At 38.7% G+C, this 23,384-nt stretch overlaps 16 non-coding genes across 16 annotated transcripts; 3 read left to right on the top strand and 13 right to left on the bottom strand.

Annotated features, from left to right (window-relative positions):
• The first annotated feature begins 272 nt into the window (after positions 1-272).
• On the top strand, positions 273-346 carry TRNAT-AGU (transfer RNA threonine (anticodon AGU)). Its single transcript has one exon. It is a non-coding gene; the product is annotated as a tRNA-Thr (tRNA).
• Positions 347-1,022: 676 nt separating this feature from the next.
• Positions 1,023-1,104, bottom strand: TRNAS-GCU (transfer RNA serine (anticodon GCU)). Its single transcript has one exon. It is a non-coding gene; the product is annotated as a tRNA-Ser (tRNA).
• Positions 1,105-2,146: 1,042 nt separating this feature from the next.
• Positions 2,147-2,228, bottom strand: TRNAS-GCU (transfer RNA serine (anticodon GCU)). Its single transcript has one exon. It is a non-coding gene; the product is annotated as a tRNA-Ser (tRNA).
• Positions 2,229-3,270: 1,042 nt separating this feature from the next.
• TRNAS-GCU (transfer RNA serine (anticodon GCU)) lies at positions 3,271-3,352 on the bottom strand. Its single transcript has one exon. It is a non-coding gene; the product is annotated as a tRNA-Ser (tRNA).
• A 1,042-nt stretch (positions 3,353-4,394) lies between these two features.
• On the bottom strand, positions 4,395-4,476 carry TRNAS-GCU (transfer RNA serine (anticodon GCU)). Its single transcript has one exon. It is a non-coding gene; the product is annotated as a tRNA-Ser (tRNA).
• A 292-nt stretch (positions 4,477-4,768) lies between these two features.
• On the top strand, positions 4,769-4,842 carry TRNAT-AGU (transfer RNA threonine (anticodon AGU)). The gene has a single exon. It is a non-coding gene; the product is annotated as a tRNA-Thr (tRNA).
• A 676-nt stretch (positions 4,843-5,518) lies between these two features.
• Positions 5,519-5,600, bottom strand: TRNAS-GCU (transfer RNA serine (anticodon GCU)). Its single transcript has one exon. It is a non-coding gene; the product is annotated as a tRNA-Ser (tRNA).
• Positions 5,601-7,766: 2,166 nt separating this feature from the next.
• TRNAS-GCU (transfer RNA serine (anticodon GCU)) lies at positions 7,767-7,848 on the bottom strand. The gene has a single exon. It is a non-coding gene; the product is annotated as a tRNA-Ser (tRNA).
• Positions 7,849-8,140: 292 nt separating this feature from the next.
• TRNAT-AGU (transfer RNA threonine (anticodon AGU)) lies at positions 8,141-8,214 on the top strand. Its single transcript has one exon. It is a non-coding gene; the product is annotated as a tRNA-Thr (tRNA).
• A 676-nt stretch (positions 8,215-8,890) lies between these two features.
• On the bottom strand, positions 8,891-8,972 carry TRNAS-GCU (transfer RNA serine (anticodon GCU)). The gene has a single exon. It is a non-coding gene; the product is annotated as a tRNA-Ser (tRNA).
• Positions 8,973-10,014: 1,042 nt separating this feature from the next.
• On the bottom strand, positions 10,015-10,096 carry TRNAS-GCU (transfer RNA serine (anticodon GCU)). The gene has a single exon. It is a non-coding gene; the product is annotated as a tRNA-Ser (tRNA).
• Positions 10,097-11,138: 1,042 nt separating this feature from the next.
• TRNAS-GCU (transfer RNA serine (anticodon GCU)) lies at positions 11,139-11,220 on the bottom strand. Its single transcript has one exon. It is a non-coding gene; the product is annotated as a tRNA-Ser (tRNA).
• A 1,042-nt stretch (positions 11,221-12,262) lies between these two features.
• Positions 12,263-12,344, bottom strand: TRNAS-GCU (transfer RNA serine (anticodon GCU)). The gene has a single exon. It is a non-coding gene; the product is annotated as a tRNA-Ser (tRNA).
• A 1,042-nt stretch (positions 12,345-13,386) lies between these two features.
• On the bottom strand, positions 13,387-13,468 carry TRNAS-GCU (transfer RNA serine (anticodon GCU)). Its single transcript has one exon. It is a non-coding gene; the product is annotated as a tRNA-Ser (tRNA).
• Positions 13,469-18,431: 4,963 nt separating this feature from the next.
• On the bottom strand, positions 18,432-18,513 carry TRNAS-GCU (transfer RNA serine (anticodon GCU)). The gene has a single exon. It is a non-coding gene; the product is annotated as a tRNA-Ser (tRNA).
• Positions 18,514-19,738: 1,225 nt separating this feature from the next.
• On the bottom strand, positions 19,739-19,820 carry TRNAS-GCU (transfer RNA serine (anticodon GCU)). Its single transcript has one exon. It is a non-coding gene; the product is annotated as a tRNA-Ser (tRNA).
• Between the last annotated feature and the right edge of the window lie 3,564 nt (positions 19,821-23,384).

The following is a 23,384-nucleotide window of genomic DNA, read 5'->3' as shown; positions in this document are numbered from 1 at the left end:
AGGAGAAAAGATGTAATGATTATTTTTACGGGTCAGTGTGTTTTCGTTGAAGATATTACAGTGTCTATTCTTTACAGTTAGATTGGGGCAAACTCTTTTGGCCCTGCTGTGGCATTCCTTCAATCTGCCTATTCTGTGTCATAACTTGGAAGAAAAACAAGTACCAAGTTGAAGCTGTGCTAGAAGATGGATCATTCAATTATGGAACTTCAAAACCCAAGGCCTTGTCATCGATCCAGATTCTATTGCATTTCATAGGCTTTCCAGCTTGTGGTGCTGTGGCTTAGTTGGTTAAAGCGCCTGTCTAGTAAACAGGAGATCCTGAGTTCGAATCTCAGCAGTGCCTTGTTTTCATCATCTCAAAAAGAAACTTCCTATCTTAAAAATGGGATTTTCACTTGCATGAAACCTCAAATTTACCTTGGCTACGTCTTTACTGATAGTGCAATTGTGAGATGAAGAATGTCTTCTGTATCAGGGCCAAAAAGGAAGAAAGATGGCATCAATCATGACAACTTAAAACCAGTGGATTTTATTTTGAAATTCCTCCTCTTTATGCATCAGACTCGCTAAGCAGGCTTTCTAAAGTATCACACCTTTTTGTCCTTTGGCTTAGTTGGTCTAAGTGCCTGTTTAGTAAACAGAAAATCTTGATTTCGAACGTCAGCAGTGGTTTTCTTTCTTCATCTCAGTTTGGGTCATTTTAGCCAAAAAAAGGTGGACTTTTGTTCTTGTATGACATTAAACAAGTCTTTACCACAGTCAAAACATAGTGCAGTTGAGAGAAAAAAAATCTCTGCTGTCGAAACGCTTAAAAAGGAATTAGACGATATAACTTTCTTTAGAGAATAAAGGATGGCATCAAGCATTTCAAAATAAAACCAGTGGAATTACAGTTCTAACTCTGCAAAGTTTGATAGCAGCTTTCTTAAAAAGGAAGATAAACTTTCAAGCTTGACGTATCTACCGCTTTGGCTAGAAATGAAAACAAAACAATACAACAAGAAACAAGCAGAATAAACCGACGAGGATGGGATTCGAACCCATGCATGCAGAGCACAATGGATTAGCAGTCCATCGCCTTAACCACTCGGCCACCTCGTCTACATGGCGCGCATGCGCTAAGGAGAAAAGATGTAATGATTATTTTTACGGGTCAGTGTGTTTTCGTTGAAGATATTACAGTGTCTATTCTTTACAGTTAGATTGGGGCAAACTCTTTTGGCCCTGCTGTGGCATTCCTTCAATCTGCCTATTCTGTGTCATAACTTGGAAGAAAAACAAGTACCAAGTTGAAGCTGTGCTAGAAGATGGATCATTCAATTATGGAACTTCAAAACCCAAGGCCTTGTCATCGATCCAGATTCTATTGCATTTCATAGGCTTTCCAGCTTGTGGTGCTGTGGCTTAGTTGGTTAAAGCGCCTGTCTAGTAAACAGGAGATCCTGAGTTCGAATCTTAGCAGTGCCTTGTTTTCATCATCTCAAAAAGAAACTTCCTATCTTAAAAATGGGATTTTCACTTGCATGAAACCTCAAATTTACCTTGGCTACGTCTTTACTGATAGTGCAATTGTGAGATGAAGAATGTCTTCTGTATAAGGGCCAAAAAGGAAGAAAGATGGCATCAATCATGACAACTTAAAACCAGTGGATTTTATTTTGAAATTCCTCCTCTTTATGCATCTGACTCGCTAAGCAGGCTTTCTAAAGTATCACACCTTTTTGTCCTTTGGCTTAGTTGGTCTAAGTGCCTGTTTAGTAAACAGAAAATCTTGATTTCGAACGTCAGCAGTGGTTTTCTTTCTTCATCTCAGTTTGGGTCATTTTAGCCAAAAAAAGGTGGACTTTTGTTCTTGTATGACATTAAACAAGTCTTTACCACAGTCAAAACATAGTGCAGTTGAGAGAAAAAAAATCTCTGCTGTCGAAACGCTTAAAAAGGAATTAGACGATATAACTTTCTTTAGAGAATAAAGGATGGCATCAAGCATTTCAAAATAAAACCAGTGGAATTACAGTTCTAACTCTGCAAAGTTTGATAGCAGCTTTCTTAAAAAGGAAGATAAACTTTCAAGCTTGACGTATCTACCGCTTTGGCTAGAAATGAAAACAAAACAATACAACATGAAACAAGCAGAATAAACCGACGAGGATGGGATTCGAACCCATGCATGCAGAGCACAATGGATTAGCAGTCCATCGCCTTAACCACTCGGCCACCTCGTCTACATGGCGCGCATGCGCTAAGGAGAAAAGATGTAATGATTATTTTTACGGGTCAGTGTGTTTTCGTTGAAGATATTACAGTGTCTATTCTTTACAGTTAGATTGGGGCAAACTCTTTTGGCCCTGCTGTGGCATTCCTTCAATCTGCCTATTCTGTGTCATAACTTGGAAGAAAAACAAGTACCAAGTTGAAGCTGTGCTAGAAGATGGATCATTCAATTATGGAACTTCAAAACCCAAGGCCTTGTCATCGATCCAGATTCTATTGCATTTCATAGGCTTTCCAGCTTGTGGTGCTGTGGCTTAGTTGGTTAAAGCGCCTGTCTAGTAAACTGGAGATCCTGAGTTCGAATCTCAGCAGTGCCTTGTTTTCATCATCTCAAAAAGAAACTTCCTATCTTAAAAATGGGATTTTCACTTGCATGAAACCTCAAATTTACCTTGGCTACGTCTTTACTGATAGTGCAATTGTGAGATGAAGAATGTCTTCTGTATCAGGGCCAAAAAGGAAGAAAGATGGCATCAATCATGACAACTTAAAACCAGTGGATTTTATTTTGAAATTCCTCCTCTTTATGCATCAGACTCGCTAAGCAGGCTTTCTAAAGTATCACACCTTTTTGTCCTTTGGCTTAGTTGGTCTAAGTGCCTGTTTAGTAAACAGAAAATCTTGATTTCGAACGTCAGCAGTGGTTTTCTTTCTTCATCTCAGTTTGGGTCATTTTAGCCAAAAAAAGGTGGACTTTTGTTCTTGTATGACATTAAACAAGTCTTTACCACAGTCAAAACATAGTGCAGTTGAGAGAAAAAAAATCTCTGCTGTCGAAACGCTTAAAAAGGAATTAGACGATATAACTTTCTTTAGAGAATAAAGGATGGCATCAAGCATTTCAAAATAAAACCAGTGGAATTACAGTTCTAACTCTGCAAAGTTTGATAGCAGCTTTCTTAAAAAGGAAGATAAACTTTCAAGCTTGACGTATCTACCGCTTTGGCTAGAAATGAAAACAAAACAATACAACAAGAAACAAGCAGAATAAACCGACGAGGATGGGATTCGAACCCATGCATGCAGAGCACAATGGATTAGCAGTCCATCGCCTTAACCACTCGGCCACCTCGTCTACATGGCGCGCATGCGCTAAGGAGAAAAGATGTAATGATTATTTTTACGGGTCAGTGTGTTTTCGTTGAAGATATTACAGTGTCTATTCTTTACAGTTAGATTGGGGCAAACTCTTTTGGCCCTGCTGTGGCATTCCTTCAATCTGCCTATTCTGTGTCATAACTTGGAAGAAAAACAAGTACCAAGTTGAAGCTGTGCTAGAAGATGGATCATTCAATTATGGAACTTCAAAACCCAAGGCCTTGTCATCGATCCAGATTCTATTGCATTTCATAGGCTTTCCAGCTTGTGGTGCTGTGGCTTAGTTGGTTAAAGCGCCTGTCTAGTAAACAGGAGATCCTGAGTTCGAATCTTAGCAGTGCCTTGTTTTCATCATCTCAAAAAGAAACTTCCTATCTTAAAAATGGGATTTTCACTTGCATGAAACCTCAAATTTACCTTGGCTACGTCTTTACTGATAGTGCAATTGTGAGATGAAGAATGTCTTCTGTATAAGGGCCAAAAAGGAAGAAAGATGGCATCAATCATGACAACTTAAAACCAGTGGATTTTATTTTGAAATTCCTCCTCTTTATGCATCTGACTCGCTAAGCAGGCTTTCTAAAGTATCACACCTTTTTGTCCTTTGGCTTAGTTGGTCTAAGTGCCTGTTTAGTAAACAGAAAATCTTGATTTCGAACGTCAGCAGTGGTTTTCTTTCTTCATCTCAGTTTGGGTCATTTTAGCCAAAAAAAGGTGGACTTTTGTTCTTGTATGACATTAAACAAGTCTTTACCACAGTCAAAACATAGTGCAGTTGAGAGAAAAAAAATCTCTGCTGTCGAAACGCTTAAAAAGGAATTAGACGATATAACTTTCTTTAGAGAATAAAGGATGGCATCAAGCATTTCAAAATAAAACCAGTGGAATTACAGTTCTAACTCTGCAAAGTTTGATAGCAGCTTTCTTAAAAAGGAAGATAAACTTTCAAGCTTGACGTATCTACCGCTTTGGCTAGAAATGAAAACAAAACAATACAACATGAAACAAGCAGAATAAACCGACGAGGATGGGATTCGAACCCATGCATGCAGAGCACAATGGATTAGCAGTCCATCGCCTTAACCACTCGGCCACCTCGTCTACATGGCGCGCATGCGCTAAGGAGAAAAGATGTAATGATTATTTTTACGGGTCAGTGTGTTTTCGTTGAAGATATTACAGTGTCTATTCTTTACAGTTAGATTGGGGCAAACTCTTTTGGCCCTGCTGTGGCATTCCTTCAATCTGCCTATTCTGTGTCATAACTTGGAAGAAAAACAAGTACCAAGTTGAAGCTGTGCTAGAAGATGGATCATTCAATTATGGAACTTCAAAACCCAAGGCCTTGTCATCGATCCAGATTCTATTGCATTTCATAGGCTTTCCAGCTTGTGGTGCTGTGGCTTAGTTGGTTAAAGCGCCTGTCTAGTAAACAGGAGATCCTGAGTTCGAATCTCAGCAGTGCCTTGTTTTCATCATCTCAAAAAGAAACTTCCTATCTTAAAAATGGGATTTTCACTTGCATGAAACCTCAAATTTACCTTGGCTACGTCTTTACTGATAGTGCAATTGTGAGATGAAGAATGTCTTCTGTATCAGGGCCAAAAAGGAAGAAAGATGGCATCAATCATGACAACTTAAAACCAGTGGATTTTATTTTGAAATTCCTCCTCTTTATGCATCAGACTCGCTAAGCAGGCTTTCTAAAGTATCACACCTTTTTGTCCTTTGGCTTAGTTGGTCTAAGTGCCTGTTTAGTAAACAGAAAATCTTGATTTCGAACGTCAGCAGTGGTTTTCTTTCTTCATCTCAGTTTGGGTCATTTTAGCCAAAAAAAGGTGGACTTTTGTTCTTGTATGACATTAAACAAGTCTTTACCACAGTCAAAACATAGTGCAGTTGAGAGAAAAAAAATCTCTGCTGTCGAAACGCTTAAAAAGGAATTAGACGATATAACTTTCTTTAGAGAATAAAGGATGGCATCAAGCATTTCAAAATAAAACCAGTGGAATTACACTTCTAACTCTGCAAAGTTTGATAGCAGCTTTCTTAAAAAGGAAGATAAACTTTCAAGCTTGACGTATCTACCGCTTTGGCTAGAAATGAAAACAAAACAATACAACATGAAACAAGCAGAATAAACCGACGAGGATGGGATTCGAACCCATGCATGCAGAGCACAATGGATTAGCAGTCCATCGCCTTAACCACTCGGCCACCTCGTCTACATGGCGCGCATGCGCTAAGGAGAAAAGATGTAATGATTATTTTTACGGGTCAGTGTGTTTTCGTTGAAGATATTACAGTGTCTATTCTTTACAGTTAGATTGGGGCAAACTCTTTTGGCCCTGCTGTGGCATTCCTTCAATCTGCCTATTCTGTGTCATAACTTGGAAGAAAAACAAGTACCAAGTTGAAGCTGTGCTAGAAGATGGATCATTCAATTATGGAACTTCAAAACCCAAGGCCTTGTCATCGATCCAGATTCTATTGCATTTCATAGGCTTTCCAGCTTGTGGTGCTGTGGCTTAGTTGGTTAAAGCACCTGTCTAGTAAACAGGAGATCCTGAGTTCGAATCTTAGCAGTGCCTTGTTTTCATCATCTCAAAAAGAGACTTCCTATCTTAAAAATGGGATTTTCACTTGCATGAAACCTCAAATTTACCTTGGCTACGTCTTTACTGATAGTGCAATTGTGAGATGAAGAATGTCTTCTGTATAAGGGCCAAAAAGGAAGAAAGATGGCATCAATCATGACAACTTAAAACCAGTGGATTTTATTTTGAAATTCCTCCTCTTTATGCATCTGACTCGCTAAGCAGGCTTTCTAAAGTATCACACCTTTTTGTCCTTTGGCTTAGTTGGTCTAAGTGCCTGTTTAGTAAACAGAAAATCTTGATTTCGAACGTCAGCAGTGGTTTTCTTTCTTCATCTCAGTTTGGGTCATTTTAGCCAAAAAAAGGTGGACTTTTGTTCTTGTATGACATTAAACAAGTCTTTACCACAGTCAAAACATAGTGCAGTTGAGAGAAAAAAAATCTCTGCTGTCGAAACGCTTAAAAAGGAATTAGACGATATAACTTTCTTTAGAGAATAAAGGATGGCATCAAGCATTTCAAAATAAAACCAGTGGAATTACAGTTCTAACTCTGCAAAGTTTGATAGCAGCTTTCTTAAAAAGGAAGATAAACTTTCAAGCTTGACGTATCTACCGCTTTGGCTAGAAATGAAAACAAAACAATACAACATGAAACAAGCAGAATAAACCGACGAGGATGGTATTCGAACCCATGCATGCAGAGCACAATGGATTAGCAGTCCATCGCCTTAACCACTCGGCCACCTCGTCTACATGGCGCGCATGCGCTAAGGAGAAAAGATGTAATGATTATTTTTACGGGTCAGTGTGTTTTCGTTGAAGATATTACAGTGTCTATTCTTTACAGTTAGATTGGGGCAAACTCTTTTGGCCCTGCTGTGGCATTCCTTCAATCTGCCTATTCTGTGTCATAACTTGGAAGAAAAACAAGTACCAAGTTGAAGCTGTGCTAGAAGATGGATCATTCAATTATGGAACTTCAAAACCCAAGGCCTTGTCATCGATCCAGATTCCATTGCATTTCATAGGCTTTCCAGCTTGTGGTGCTGTGGCTTAGTTGGTTAAAGCGCCTGTCTAGTAAACAGGAGATCCTGAGTTCGAATCTTAGCAGTGCCTTGTTTTCATCATCTCAAAAAGAGACTTCCTATCTTAAAAATGGGATTTTCACTTGCATGAAACCTCAAATTTACCTTGGCTACGTCTTTACTGATAGTGCAATTGTGAGATGAAGAATGTCTTCTGTATAAGGGCCAAAAAGGAAGAAAGATGGCATCAATCATGACAACTTAAAACCAGTGGATTTTATTTTGAAATTCCTCCTCTTTATGCATCTGACTCGCTAAGCAGGCTTTCTAAAGTATCACACCTTTTTGTCCTTTGGCTTAGTTGGTCTAAGTGCCTGTTTAGTAAACAGAAAATCTTGATTTCGAACGTCAGCAGTGGTTTTCTTTCTTCATCTCAGTTTGGGTCATTTTAGCCAAAAAAAGGTGGACTTTTGTTCTTGTATGACATTAAACAAGTCTTTACCACAGTCAAAACATAGTGCAGTTGAGAGAAAAAAAATCTCTGCTGTCGAAACGCTTAAAAAGGAATTAGACGATATAACTTTCTTTAGAGAATAAAGGATGGCATCAAGCATTTCAAAATAAAACCAGTGGAATTACAGTTCTAACTCTGCAAAGTTTGATAGCAGCTTTCTTAAAAAGGAAGATAAACTTTCAAGCTTGACATATCTACCGCTTTGGCTAGAAATGAAAACAAAACAATACAACATGAAACAAGCAGAATAAACCGACGAGGATGGGATTCGAACCCATGCATGCAGAGCACAATGGATTAGCAGTCCATCGCCTTAACCACTCGGCCACCTCGTCTACATGGCGCGCATGCGCTAAGGAGAAAAGATGTAATGATTATTTTTACGGGTCAGTGTGTTTTCGTTGAAGATATTACAGTGTCTATTCTTTACAGTTAGATTGGGGCAAACTCTTTTGGCCCTGCTGTGGCATTCCTTCAATCTGCCTATTCTGTGTCATAACTTGGAAGAAAAACAAGTACCAAGTTGAAGCTGTGCTAGAAGATGGATCATTCAATTATGGAACTTCAAAACCCAAGGCCTTGTCATCGATCCAGATTCTATTGCATTTCATAGGCTTTCCAGCTTGTGGTGCTGTGGCTTAGTTGGTTAAAGCGCCTGTCTAGTAAACAGGAGATCCTGAGTTCGAATCTCAGCAGTGCCTTGTTTTCATCATCTCAAAAAGAAACTTCCTATCTTAAAAATGGGATTTTCACTTGCATGAAACCTCAAATTTACCTTGGCTACGTCTTTACTGATAGTGCAATTGTGAGATGAAGAATGTCTTCTGTATCAGGGCCAAAAAGGAAGAAAGATGGCATCAATCATGACAACTTAAAACCAGTGGATTTTATTTTGAAATTCCTCCTCTTTATGCATCAGACTCGCTAAGCAGGCTTTCTAAAGTATCACACCTTTTTGTCCTTTGGCTTAGTTGGTCTAAGTGCCTGTTTAGTAAACAGAAAATCTTGATTTCGAACGTCAGCAGTGGTTTTCTTTCTTCATCTCAGTTTGGGTCATTTTAGCCAAAAAAAGGTGGACTTTTGTTCTTGTATGACATTAAACAAGTCTTTACCACAGTCAAAACATAGTGCAGTTGAGAGAAAAAAAATCTCTGCTGTCGAAACGCTTAAAAAGGAATTAGACGATATAACTTTCTTTAGAGAATAAAGGATGGCATCAAGCATTTCAAAATAAAACCAGTGGAATTACAGTTCTAACTCTGCAAAGTTTGATAGCAGCTTTCTTAAAAAGGAAGATAAACTTTCAAGCTTGACGTATCTACCGCTTTGGCTAGAAATGAAAACAAAACAATACAACAAGAAACAAGCAGAATAAACCGACGAGGATGGGATTCGAACCCATGCATGCAGAGCACAATGGATTAGCAGTCCATCGCCTTAACCACTCGGCCACCTCGTCTACATGGCGCGCATGCGCTAAGGAGAAAAGATGTAATGATTATTTTTACGGGTCAGTGTGTTTTCGTTGAAGATATTACAGTGTCTATTCTTTACAGTTAGATTGGGGCAAACTCTTTTGGCCCTGCTGTGGCATTCCTTCAATCTGCCTATTCTGTGTCATAACTTGGAAGAAAAACAAGTACCAAGTTGAAGCTGTGCTAGAAGATGGATCATTCAATTATGGAACTTCAAAACCCAAGGCCTTGTCATCGATCCAGATTCTATTGCATTTCATAGGCTTTCCAGCTTGTGGTGCTGTGGCTTAGTTGGTTAAAGCGCCTGTCTAGTAAACAGGAGATCCTGAGTTCGAATCTTAGCAGTGCCTTGTTTTCATCATCTCAAAAAGAAACTTCCTATCTTAAAAATGGGATTTTCACTTGCATGAAACCTCAAATTTACCTTGGCTACGTCTTTACTGATAGTGCAATTGTGAGATGAAGAATGTCTTCTGTATAAGGGCCAAAAAGGAAGAAAGATGGCATCAATCATGACAACTTAAAACCAGTGGATTTTATTTTGAAATTCCTCCTCTTTATGCATCTGACTCGCTAAGCAGGCTTTCTAAAGTATCACACCTTTTTGTCCTTTGGCTTAGTTGGTCTAAGTGCCTGTTTAGTAAACAGAAAATCTTGATTTCGAACGTCAGCAGTGGTTTTCTTTCTTCATCTCAGTTTGGGTCATTTTAGCCAAAAAAAGGTGGACTTTTGTTCTTGTATGACATTAAACAAGTCTTTACCACAGTCAAAACATAGTGCAGTTGAGAGAAAAAAAATCTCTGCTGTCGAAACGCTTAAAAAGGAATTAGACGATATAACTTTCTTTAGAGAATAAAGGATGGCATCAAGCATTTCAAAATAAAACCAGTGGAATTACAGTTCTAACTCTGCAAAGTTTGATAGCAGCTTTCTTAAAAAGGAAGATAAACTTTCAAGCTTGACGTATCTACCGCTTTGGCTAGAAATGAAAACAAAACAATACAACATGAAACAAGCAGAATAAACCGACGAGGATGGGATTCGAACCCATGCATGCAGAGCACAATGGATTAGCAGTCCATCGCCTTAACCACTCGGCCACCTCGTCTACATGGCGCGCATGCGCTAAGGAGAAAAGATGTAATGATTATTTTTACGGGTCAGTGTGTTTTCGTTGAAGATATTACAGTGTCTATTCTTTACAGTTAGATTGGGGCAAACTCTTTTGGCCCTGCTGTGGCATTCCTTCAATCTGCCTATTCTGTGTCATAACTTGGAAGAAAAACAAGTACCAAGTTGAAGCTGTGCTAGAAGATGGATCATTCAATTATGGAACTTCAAAACCCAAGGCCTTGTCATCGATCCAGATTCTATTGCATTTCATAGGCTTTCCAGCTTGTGGTGCTGTGGCTTAGTTGGTTAAAGCGCCTGTCTAGTAAACTGGAGATCCTGAGTTCGAATCTCAGCAGTGCCTTGTTTTCATCATCTCAAAAAGAAACTTCCTATCTTAAAAATGGGATTTTCACTTGCATGAAACCTCAAATTTACCTTGGCTACGTCTTTACTGATAGTGCAATTGTGAGATGAAGAATGTCTTCTGTATCAGGGCCAAAAAGGAAGAAAGATGGCATCAATCATGACAACTTAAAACCAGTGGATTTTATTTTGAAATTCCTCCTCTTTATGCATCAGACTCGCTAAGCAGGCTTTCTAAAGTATCACACCTTTTTGTCCTTTGGCTTAGTTGGTCTAAGTGCCTGTTTAGTAAACAGAAAATCTTGATTTCGAACGTCAGCAGTGGTTTTCTTTCTTCATCTCAGTTTGGGTCATTTTAGCCAAAAAAAGGTGGACTTTTGTTCTTGTATGACATTAAACAAGTCTTTACCACAGTCAAAACATAGTGCAGTTGAGAGAAAAAAAATCTCTGCTGTCGAAACGCTTAAAAAGGAATTAGACGATATAACTTTCTTTAGAGAATAAAGGATGGCATCAAGCATTTCAAAATAAAACCAGTGGAATTACAGTTCTAACTCTGCAAAGTTTGATAGCAGCTTTCTTAAAAAGGAAGATAAACTTTCAAGCTTGACGTATCTACCGCTTTGGCTAGAAATGAAAACAAAACAATACAACAAGAAACAAGCAGAATAAACCGACGAGGATGGGATTCGAACCCATGCATGCAGAGCACAATGGATTAGCAGTCCATCGCCTTAACCACTCGGCCACCTCGTCTACATGGCGCGCATGCGCTAAGGAGAAAAGATGTAATGATTATTTTTACGGGTCAGTGTGTTTTCGTTGAAGATATTACAGTGTCTATTCTTTACAGTTAGATTGGGGCAAACTCTTTTGGCCCTGCTGTGGCATTCCTTCAATCTGCCTATTCTGTGTCATAACTTGGAAGAAAAACAAGTACCAAGTTGAAGCTGTGCTAGAAGATGGATCATTCAATTATGGAACTTCAAAACCCAAGGCCTTGTCATCGATCCAGATTCTATTGCATTTCATAGGCTTTCCAGCTTGTGGTGCTGTGGCTTAGTTGGTTAAAGCGCCTGTCTAGTAAACAGGAGATCCTGAGTTCGAATCTTAGCAGTGCCTTGTTTTCATCATCTCAAAAAGAAACTTCCTATCTTAAAAATGGGATTTTCACTTGCATGAAACCTCAAATTTACCTTGGCTACGTCTTTACTGATAGTGCAATTGTGAGATGAAGAATGTCTTCTGTATAAGGGCCAAAAAGGAAGAAAGATGGCATCAATCATGACAACTTAAAACCAGTGGATTTTATTTTGAAATTCCTCCTCTTTATGCATCTGACTCGCTAAGCAGGCTTTCTAAAGTATCACACCTTTTTGTCCTTTGGCTTAGTTGGTCTAAGTGCCTGTTTAGTAAACAGAAAATCTTGATTTCGAACGTCAGCAGTGGTTTTCTTTCTTCATCTCAGTTTGGGTCATTTTAGCCAAAAAAAGGTGGACTTTTGTTCTTGTATGACATTAAACAAGTCTTTACCACAGTCAAAACATAGTGCAGTTGAGAGAAAAAAAATCTCTGCTGTCGAAACGCTTAAAAAGGAATTAGACGATATAACTTTCTTTAGAGAATAAAGGATGGCATCAAGCATTTCAAAATAAAACCAGTGGAATTACAGTTCTAACTCTGCAAAGTTTGATAGCAGCTTTCTTAAAAAGGAAGATAAACTTTCAAGCTTGACGTATCTACCGCTTTGGCTAGAAATGAAAACAAAACAATACAACATGAAACAAGCAGAATAAACCGACGAGGATGGGATTCGAACCCATGCATGCAGAGCACAATGGATTAGCAGTCCATCGCCTTAACCACTCGGCCACCTCGTCTACATGGCGCGCATGCGCTAAGGAGAAAAGATGTAATGATTATTTTTACGGGTCAGTGTGTTTTCGTTGAAGATATTACAGTGTCTATTCTTTACAGTTAGATTGGGGCAAACTCTTTTGGCCCTGCTGTGGCATTCCTTCAATCTGCCTATTCTGTGTCATAACTTGGAAGAAAAACAAGTACCAAGTTGAAGCTGTGCTAGAAGATGGATCATTCAATTATGGAACTTCAAAACCCAAGGCCTTGTCATCGATCCAGATTCTATTGCATTTCATAGGCTTTCCAGCTTGTGGTGCTGTGGCTTAGTTGGTTAAAGCGCCTGTCTAGTAAACTGGAGATCCTGAGTTCGAATCTCAGCAGTGCCTTCTTTTCATCATCTCAAAAAGAAACTTCCTATCTTAAAAATGGGATTTTCACTTGCATGAAACCTCAAATTTACCTTGGCTACGTCTTTACTGATAGTGCAATTGTGAGATGAAGAATGTCTTCTGTATCAGGGCCAAAAAGGAAGAAAGATGGCATCAATCATGACAACTTAAAACCAGTGGATTTTATTTTGAAATTCCTCCTCTTTATGCATCAGACTCGCTAAGCAGGCTTTCTAAAGTATCACACCTTTTTGTCCTTTGGCTTAGTTGGTCTAAGTGCCTGTTTAGTAAACAGAAAATCTTGATTTCGAACGTCAGCAGTGGTTTTCTTTCTTCATCTCAGTTTGGGTCATTTTAGCCAAAAAAAGGTGGACTTTTGTTCTTGTATGACATTAAACAAGTCTTTACCACAGTCAAAACATAGTGCAGTTGAGAGAAAAAAAATCTCTGCTGTCGAAACGCTTAAAAAGGAATTAGACGATATAACTTTCTTTAGAGAATAAAGGATGGCATCAAGCATTTCAAAATAAAACCAGTGGAATTACACTTCTAACTCTGCAAAGTTTGATAGCAGCTTTCTTAAAAAGGAAGATAAACTTTCAAGCTTGACGTATCTACCGCTTTGGCTAGAAATGAAAACAAAACAATACAACATGAAACAAGCAGAATAAACCGACGAGGATGGGATTCGAACCCATGCATGCAGAGCACAATGGATTAGCAGTCCATCGCCTTAACCACTCGGCCACCTCGTCTACATGGCGCGCATGCGCTAAGGAGAAAAGATGTAATGATCATTTTTACGGGTCAGTGTGTTTTCGTTGAAGATATTACAGTGTCTATTCTTTACAGTTAGATTGGGGCAAACTCTTTTGGCCCTGCTGTGGCATTCCTTCAATCTGCCTATTCTGTGTCATAACTTGGAAGAAAAACAAGTACCAAGTTGAAGCTGTGCTAGAAGATGGATCATTCAATTATGGAACTTCAAAACCCAAGGCCTTGTCATCGATCCAGATTCTATTGCATTTCATAGGCTTTCCAGCTTGTGGTGCTGTGGCTTAGTTGGTTAAAGCACCTGTCTAGTAAACAGGAGATCCTGAGTTCGAATCTTAGCAGTGCCTTGTTTTCATCATCTCAAAAAGAAACTTCCTATCTTAAAAATGGGATTTTCACTTGCATGAAACCTCAAATTTACCTTGGCTACGTCTTTACTGATAGTGCAATTGTGAGATGAAGAATGTCTTCTGTATAAGGGCCAAAAAGGAAGAAAGATGGCATCAATCATGACAACTTAAAACCAGTGGATTTTATTTTGAAATTCCTCCTCTTTATGCATCTGACTCGCTAAGCAGGCTTTCTAAAGTATCACACCTTTTTGTCCTTTGGCTTAGTTGGTCTAAGTGCCTGTTTAGTAAACAGAAAATCTTGATTTCGAACGTCAGCAGTGGTTTTCTTTCTTCATCTCAGTTTGGGTCATTTTAGCCAAAAAAAGGTGGACTTTTGTTCTTGTATGACATTAAACAAGTCTTTACCACAGTCAAAACATAGTGCAGTTGAGAGAAAAAAAATCTCTGCTGTCGAAACGCTTAAAAAGGAATTAGACGACATAACTTTCTTTAGAGAATAAAGGATGGCATCAAGCATTTCAAAATAAAACCAGTGGAATTACACTTCTAACTCTGCAAAGTTTGATAGCAGCTTTCTTAAAAAGGAATATAAACTTTCAAGCTTGACGTATCTACCGCTTTGGTTAGAAATGAAAACAAAACAATACAACATGAAACAAGCAGAATAAACCGACGAGGATGGGATTCGAACCCATGCATGCAGAGCACAATGGATCAGCAGTCCATCGCCTTAACCACTCGGCCACCTCGTCTACACGGCGCACATGCGCTAAGGAGAAAAGATGTAATGATTATTTTTACGGGTCAGTGTGTTTTCGTTGAAGATATTACAGTGTCTATTCTTTACAGTTAGATTGGGGCAAACTCTTTTGGCCCTGCTGTGGCATTCCTTCAATCTGCCTATTCTGTGTCATAACTTGGAAGAAAAACAAGTACCAAATTGAAGCTGTGCTAGAAGATGGATCATTCAATTATGGAACTTCAAAACCCAAGGCCTTGTCATCGATCCAGATTCTATTGCATTCTGCAAATTGTCAATGTCGTTGAATGAATGCTATTCATAATTTACTTGGTTGCTTAATTGTCATGACTGAGAATGAAATCCTGTTCCACGTTTCTGTGTGCATGGAATGAAACTCAACTCAATGTTGTCTTGTTAAGTTAACCACTTGAAAGGTTTGATCGGTGCTTACATCTTCCCTAGATTTCATAGGCTTTCCAGCTTGTGGTGCTGTGGCTTAGTTGGTTAAAGCGCCTGTCTAGTAAACAGGAGATCCTGAGTTCGAATCTTAGCAGTGCCTTGTTTTCATCATCTCAAAAAGAAACTTCCTATCTTAAAAATGGGATTTTAACTTGCATGAAACCTCAAATTTACCTTGGCTACGTCTTTACTGATAGTGCAATTGTGAGATGAAGAATGTCTTCTGTATAAGGGCCAAAAAGGAAGAAAGATGGCATCAAGCATGACAACTTAAAACCAGTGGATTTTATTTTGAAATTCCTCCTCTTTATGCATCTGACTCGCTAAGCAGGCTTTTTAAAGTATCACACCTTTTTGTCCTTTGGCTTAGTTGGTCTAAGCGCCTGTTTAGTAAACAGAAAATCTTGATTTCGAACGTCAGCAGTGGTTTTCTTTCTTCATCTCGGTTTGGGTCATTTTAGCCAAAAAAAGGTGGACTTTTGTTCTTGTATGACATTAAACAAGTCTTTACCATAGTCAAAACATAGTGCAGTTGAGAGAAAAAAAATCTCTGCTGTCGAAACGCTTAAAAAGGAATTAGACGACATAACTTTCTTTAGAGAATAAAGGATGGCATCAAGCATTTCAAAATAAAACCAGTGGAATTACAGTTCTAACTCTGCAAAGTTTGATAGCAGCTTTCTTAAAAAGGAAGATAAACTTTCAAGCTTGACGTATCTACCGCTTTGGCTAGAAATGAAAACAAAACCATACAACATGAAACACGCAGAATAAACCGACGCGGATGGGATTCGAACCCATGCATGCAGAGCACAATGGATTAGCAGTCCATCGCCTTAACCACTCGGCCACCTCGTCTACATGGCGGACATGCGCTAAGGAGAAAAGATGTAATGATTATTTTTACGGGTCAGTTTGTTTTCGTTGAAGATATTACAGTGTCTATTCTTTACAGTTAGATTGGGGCAAACTCTTTTGGCCCTGCTGTGGCATTCCTTCAATCTGCCTATTCTGTGTCATAACTTGGAAGAAAAACAAGTACCAAATTGAAGCTGTGCTAGAAGATGGATCATTCAATTATGGAACTTCAAAACCCAAGGCCTTGTCATCGATCCAGATTCTATTGCATTCTGCAAATTGTCAATGTCGTTGAATGAATGCTATTCATAATTTACTTGGTTGCTTAATTGTCATGACTGAGAATGAAATCCTGTTCCACGTTTCTGTGTGCATGGAATGAAACTCAACTCAATGTTGTCTTGTTAAGTTAACCACTTGAAAGGTTTGATCGGTGCTTACATCTTCCCTAGATTTCATAGGCTTTCCAGCTTGTGGTGCTGTGGCTTAGTTGGTTAAAGTGCCTGTCTAGTAAACAGGAGATCCTGAGTTCGAATCTTAGCAGTGCCTTGTTTTCATCATCTCAAAAAGAAACTTCCTATCTTAAAAATGGGATTTTAACTTGCATGAAACCTCAAATTTACCTTGGCTACGTCTTTACTGATAGTGCAATTGTGAGATGAAGAATGTCTTCTGTATAAGGGCCAAAAAGGAAGAAAGATGGCATCAAGCATGACAACTTAAAACCAGTGGATTTTATTTTGAAATTCCTCCTCTTTATGCATCTGACTCGCTAAGCAGGCTTTCTAAAGTATCACACCTTTTTGTCCTTTGGCTTAGTTGGTCTAAGTGCCTGTTTAGTAAACAGAAAATCTTGATTTCGAACGTCAGCAGTGGTTTTCTTTCTTCATCTCGGTTTGGGTCATTTTAGCCAAAAAAAGGTGGACTTTTGTTCTTGTATGACATTAAACAAGTCTTTACCATAGTCAAAACATAGTGCAGTTGAGAGAAAAAAAATCTCTGCTGTCGAAACGCTTAAAAAGGAATTAGACGACATAACTTTCTTTAGAGAATAAAGGATGGCATCAAGCATTTCAAAATAAAACCAGTGGAATTACACTTCTAACTCTGCAAAGTTTGATAGCAGCTTTCTTAAAAAGGAAGATAAACTTTCAAGCTTGACGTATCTACCGCTTTGGCTAGAAATGAAAACAAAACAATACAACATGAAACACGCAGAATAAACCGACGCGGATGGGATTCGAACCCATGCATGCAGAGCACAATGGATTAGCAGTCCATCGCCTTAACCACTCGGCCACCTCGTCTACATGGCGGACATGCGCTAAGGAGAAAAGATGTAATGATTATTTTTACGGGTCAGTTTGTTTTCGTTGAAGATATTACAGTGTCTATTCTTTACAGTTAGATTCGGGCAAACTCTTTTGGCTCTGCTGTGGCATTCCTTCAATCTGCCTATTCTGTGTCATAACTTGGAAGAAAAACAAGTACCAAATTGAAGCTGTGCTAGAAGATGGATCATTCAATTATGGAACTTCAAAACCCAAGGCCTTGTCATCGATCCAGATTCTATTGCATTCTGCAAATTGTCAATGTCGTTGAATGAATGCTATTCATAATTTACTTGGTTGCTTAATTGTCATGACTGAGAATGAAATCCTGTTCCACGTTTCTGTGTGCATGGAATGAAACTCAACTCAATGTTGTCTTGTTAAGTTAACCACTTGAAAGGTTTGATTGGTGCTTACATCTTCCCTAGATTTCATAGGCTTTCCAGCTTGTGGTGCTGTGGCTTAGTTGGTTAAAGTGCCTGTCTAGTAAACAGGAGATCCTGAGTTCGAATCTTAGCAGTGCCTTGTTTTCATCATCTCAAAAAGAAACTTCCTATCTTAAAAATGGGATTTTAACTTGCATGAAACCTCAAATTTACCTTGGCTACGTCTTTACTGATAGTGCAATTGTGAGATGAAGAATGTCTTCTGTATAAGGGCCAAAAAGGAAGAAAGATGGCATCAAGCATGACAACTTAAAACCAGTGGATTTTATTTTGAAATTCCTCCTCTTTATGCATCTGACTCGCTAAGCAGGCTTTCTAAAGTATCACACCTTTTTGTCTTTTGGCTTAGTTGGTCTAAGTGCCTGTTTAGTAAACAGAAAATCTTGATTTCGAACGTCAGCAGTGGTTTTCTTTCTTCATCTCAGTTTGGGTCATTTTAGCCAAAAAAAGGTGGACTTTTGTTCTTGTATGACATTAAACAAGTCTTTACCACAGTCAAAACATAGTGCAGTTGAGAGAAAAAAAATCTCTGCTGTCGAAACGCTTAAAAAGGAATTAGACGATATAACTTTCTTTAGAGAATAAAGGATGGCATCAAGCATTTCAAAATAAAACCAGTGGAATTACACTTCTAACTCTGCAAAGTTTGATAGCAGCTTTCTTAAAAAGGAATATAAACTTTCAAGCTTGACGTATCTACCGCTTTGGTTAGAAATGAAAACAAAACAATACAACATGAAACAAGCAGAATAAACCGACGAGGATGGGATTCGAACCCATGCATGCAGAGCACAATGGATTAGCAGTCCATCGCCTTAACCACTCGGCCACCTCGTCTACACGGCGCACATGCGCTAAGGAGAAAAGATGTAATGATTATTTTTACGGGTCAGTGTGTTTTCGTTGAAGATATTACAGTGTCTATTCTTTACAGTTAGATTGGGGCAAACTCTTTTGGCCCTGCTGTGGCATTCCTTCAATCTGCCTATTCTGTGTCATAACTTGGAAGAAAAACAAGTACCAAATTGAAGCTGTGCTAGAAGATGGATCATTCAATTATGGAACTTCAAAACCCAAGGCCTTGTCATCGATCCAGATTCTATTGCATTCTGCAAATTGTCAATGTCGTTGAATGAATGCTATTCATAATTTACTTGGTTTCTTAATTGTCATGACTGAGAATGAAATCCTGTTCCACGTTTCTGTGTGCATGGAATGAAACTCAACTCAATGTTGTCTTGTTAAGTTAACCACTTGAAAGGTTTGATCGGTGCTTACATCTTCCCTAGATTTCATAGGCTTTCCAGCTTGTGGTGCTGTGGCTTAGTTGGTTAAAGCGCCTGTCTAGTAAACAGGAGATCCTGAGTTCGAATCTTAGCAGTGCCTTGTTTTCATCATCTCAAAAAGAAACTTCCTATCTTAAAAATGGGATTTTAACTTGCATGAAACCTCAAATTTACCTTGGCTACGTCTTTACTGATAGTGCAATTGTGAGATGAAGAATGTCTTCTGTATAAGGGCCAAAAAGGAAGAAAGATGGCATCAAGCATGACAACTTAAAACCAGTGGATTTTATTTTGAAATTCCTCCTCTTTATGCATCTGACTCGCTAAGCAGGCTTTCTAAAGTATCACACCTTTTTGTCCTTTGGCTTAGTTGGTCTAAGTGCCTGTTTAGTAAACAGAAAATCTTGATTTTGAACGTCAGCAGTGGTTTTCTTTCTTCATCTCAGTTTGGGTCATTTTAGCCAAAAAAAGGTGGACTTTTGTTCTTGTATGACATTAAACAAGTCTTTACCACAGTCAAAACATAGTGCAGTTGAGAGAAAAAAAATCTCTGCTGTCGAAACGCTTAAAAAGGAATTAGACGATATAACTTTCTTTAGAGAATAAAGGATGGCATCAAGCATTTCAAAATAAAACCAGTGGAATTACACTTCTAACTCTGCAAAGTTTGATAGCAGCTTTCTTAAAAAGGAATATAAACTTTCAAGCTTGACGTATCTACCGCTTTGGTTAGAAATGAAAACAAAACAATACAACATGAAACAAGCAGAATAAACCGACGAGGATGGGATTCGAACCCATGCATGCAGAGCACAATGGATTAGCAGTCCATCGCCTTAACCACTCGGCCACCTCGTCTACATGGCGCACATGCGCTAAGGAGAAAAGATGTAATGATTATTTTTACGGGTCAGTGTGTTTTCGTTGAAGATATTACAGTGTCTATTCTTTACAGTTAGATTGGGGCAAACTCTTTTGGCCCTGCTGTGGCATTCCTTCAATCTGCCTATTCTGTGTCATAACTTGGAAGAAAAACAAGTACCAAATTGAAGCTGTGCTAGAAGATGGATCATTCAATTATGGAACTTCAAAACCCAAGGCCTTGTCATCGATCCAGATTCTATTGCATTCTGCAAATTGTCAATGTCGTTGAATGAATGCTATTCATAATTTACTTGGTTGCTTAATTGTCATGACTGAGAATGAAATCCTGTTCCACGTTTCTGTGTGCATGGAATGAAACTCAACTCAATGTTGTCTTGTTAAGTTAACCACTTGAAAGGTTTGATCGGTGCTTACATCTTCCCTAGATTTCATAGGCTTTCCAGCTTGTGGTGCTGTGGCTTAGTTGGTTAAAGTGCCTGTCTAGTAAACAGGAGATCCTGAGTTCGAATCTTAGCAGTGCCTTGTTTTCATCATCTCAAAAAGAAACTTCCTATCTTAAAAATGGGATTTTAACTTGCATGAAACCTCAAATTTACCTTGGCTACGTCTTTACTGATAGTGCAATTGTGAGATGAAGAATGTCTTCTGTATAAGGGCCAAAAAGGAAGAAAGATGGCATCAAGCATGACAACTTAAAACCAGTGGATTTTATTTTGAAATTCCTCCTCTTTATGCATCTGACTCGCTAAGCAGGCTTTTTAAAGTATCACACCTTTTTGTCCTTTGGCTTAGTTGGTCTAAGCGCCTGTTTAGTAAACAGAAAATCTTGATTTCGAACGTCAGCAGTGGTTTTCTTTCTTCATCTCGGTTTGGGTCATTTTAGCCAAAAAAAGGTGGACTTTTGTTCTTGTATGACATTAAACAAGTCTTTACCATAGTCAAAACATAGTGCAGTTGAGAGAAAAAAAATCTCTGCTGTCGAAACGCTTAAAAAGGAATTAGACGACATAACTTTCTTTAGAGAATAAAGGATGGCATCAAGCATTTCAAAATAAAACCAGTGGAATTACACTTCTAACTCTGCAAAGTTTGATAGCAGCTTTCTTAAAAAGGAATATAAACTTTCAAGCTTGACGTATCTACCGCTTTGGTTAGAAATGAAAACAAAACAATACAACATGAAACAAGCAGAATAAACCGACGAGGATGGGATTCGAACCCATGCATGCAGAGCACAATGGATCAGCAGTCCATCGCCTTAACCACTCGGCCACCTCGTCTACACGGCGCACATGCGCTAAGGAGAAAAGATGTAATGATTATTTTTACGGGTCAGTGTGTTTTCGTTGAAGATATTACAGTGTCTATTCTTTACAGTTAGATTGGGGCAAACTCTTTTGGCCCTGCTGTGGCATTCCTTCAATCTGCCTATTCTGTGTCATAACTTGGAAGAAAAACAAGTACCAAATTGAAGCTGTGCTAGAAGATGGATCATTCAATTATGGAACTTCAAAACCCAAGGCCTTGTCATCGATCCAGATTCTATTGCATTCTGCAAATTGTCAATGTCGTTGAATGAATGCTATTCATAATTTACTTGGTTGCTTAATTGTCATGACTGAGAATGAAATCCTGTTCCACGTTTCTGTGTGCATGGAATGAAACTCAACTCAATGTTGTCTTGTTAAGTTAACCACTTGAAAGGTTTGATCGGTGCTTACATCTTCCCTAGATTTCATAGGCTTTCCAGCTTGTGGTGCTGTGGCTTAGTTGGTTAAAGCGCCTGTCTAGTAAACAGGAGATCCTGAGTTCGAATCTTAGCAGTGCCTTGTTTTCATCATCTCAAAAAGAAACTTCCTATCTTAAAAATGGGATTTTAACTTGCATGAAACCTCAAATTTACCTTGGCTACGTCTTTACTGATAGTGCAATTGTGAGATGAAGAATGTCTTCTGTATAAGGGCCAAAAAGGAAGAAAGATGGCATCAAGCATGACAACTTAAAACCAGTGGATTTTATTTTGAAATTCCTCCTCTTTATGCATCTGACTCGCTAAGCAGGCTTTTTAAAGTATCACACCTTTTAGTCCTTTGGCTTAGTTGGTCTAAGCGCCTGTTTAGTAAACAGAAAATCTTGATTTCGAACGTCAGCAGTGGTTTTCTTTCTTCATCTCGGTTTGGGTCATTTTAGCCAAAAAAAGGTGGACTTTTGTTCTTGTATGACATTAAACAAGTCTTTACCATAGTCAAAACATAGTGCAGTTGAGAGAAAAAAAATCTCTGCTGTCGAAACGCTTAAAAAGGAATTAGACGACATAACTTTCTTTAGAGAATAAAGGATGGCATCAAGCATTTCAAAATAAAACCAGTGGAATTACACTTCTAACTCTGCAAAGTTTGATAGCAGCTTTCTTAAAAAGGAAGATAAACTTTCAAGCTTGACGTATCTACCGCTTTGGCTAGAAATGAAAACAAAACAATACAACATGAAACACGCAGAATAAACCGACGCGGATGGGATTCGAACCCATGCATGCAGAGCACAATGGATCAGCAGTCCATCGCCTTAACCACTCGGCCACCTCGTCTACACGGCGCACATGCGCTAAGGAGAAAAGATGTAATGATTATTTTTACGGGTCAGTGTGTTTTCGTTGAAGATATTACAGTGTCTATTCTTTACAGTTAGATTGGGGCAAACTCTTTTGGCCCTGCTGTGGCATTCCTTCAATCTGCCTATTCTGTGTCATAACTTGGAAGAAAAACAAGTACCAAATTGAAGCTGTGCTAGAAGATGGATCATTCAATTATGGAACTTCAAAACCCAAGGCCTTGTCATCGATCCAGATTCTATTGCATTCTGCAAATTGTCAATGTCGTTGAATGAATGCTATTCATAATTTACTTGGTTGCTTAATTGTCATGACTGAGAATGAAATCCTGTTCCACGTTTCTGTGTGCATGGAATGAAACTCAACTCAATGTTGTCTTGTTAAGTTAACCACTTGAAAGGTTTGATCGGTGCTTACATCTTCCCTAGATTTCATAGGCTTTCCAGCTTGTGGTGCTGTGGCTTAGTTGGTTAAAGTGCCTGTCTAGTAAACAGGAGATCCTGAGTTCGAATCTTAGCAGTGCCTTGTTTTCATCATCTCAAAAAGAAACTTCCTATCTTAAAAATGGGATTTTAACTTGCATGAAACCTCAAATTTACCTTGGCTACGTCTTTACTGATAGTGCAATTGTGAGATGAAGAATGTCTTCTGTATAAGGGCCAAAAAGGAAGAAAGATGGCATCAAGCATGACAACTTAAAACCAGTGGATTTTATTTTGAAATTCCTCCTCTTTATGCATCTGACTCGCTAAGCAGGCTTTTTAAAGTATCACACCTTTTTGTCCTTTGGCTTAGTTGGTCTAAGCGCCTGTTTAGTAAACAGAAAATCTTGATTTCGAACGTCAGCAGTGGTTTTCTTTCTTCATCTCGGTTTGGGTCATTTTAGCCAAAAAAAGGTGGACTTTTGTTCTTGTATGACATTAAAC

Source organism: Ranitomeya imitator, chromosome 7 (genome assembly GCF_032444005.1).
Source record: "Ranitomeya imitator isolate aRanImi1 chromosome 7, aRanImi1.pri, whole genome shotgun sequence".
NCBI lineage: Eukaryota > Metazoa > Chordata > Amphibia > Anura > Dendrobatidae > Ranitomeya > Ranitomeya imitator.
The sequence above is the reverse complement of the archived record's forward strand: the minus strand, read 5'-3'. Positions and strand labels throughout refer to the sequence as shown.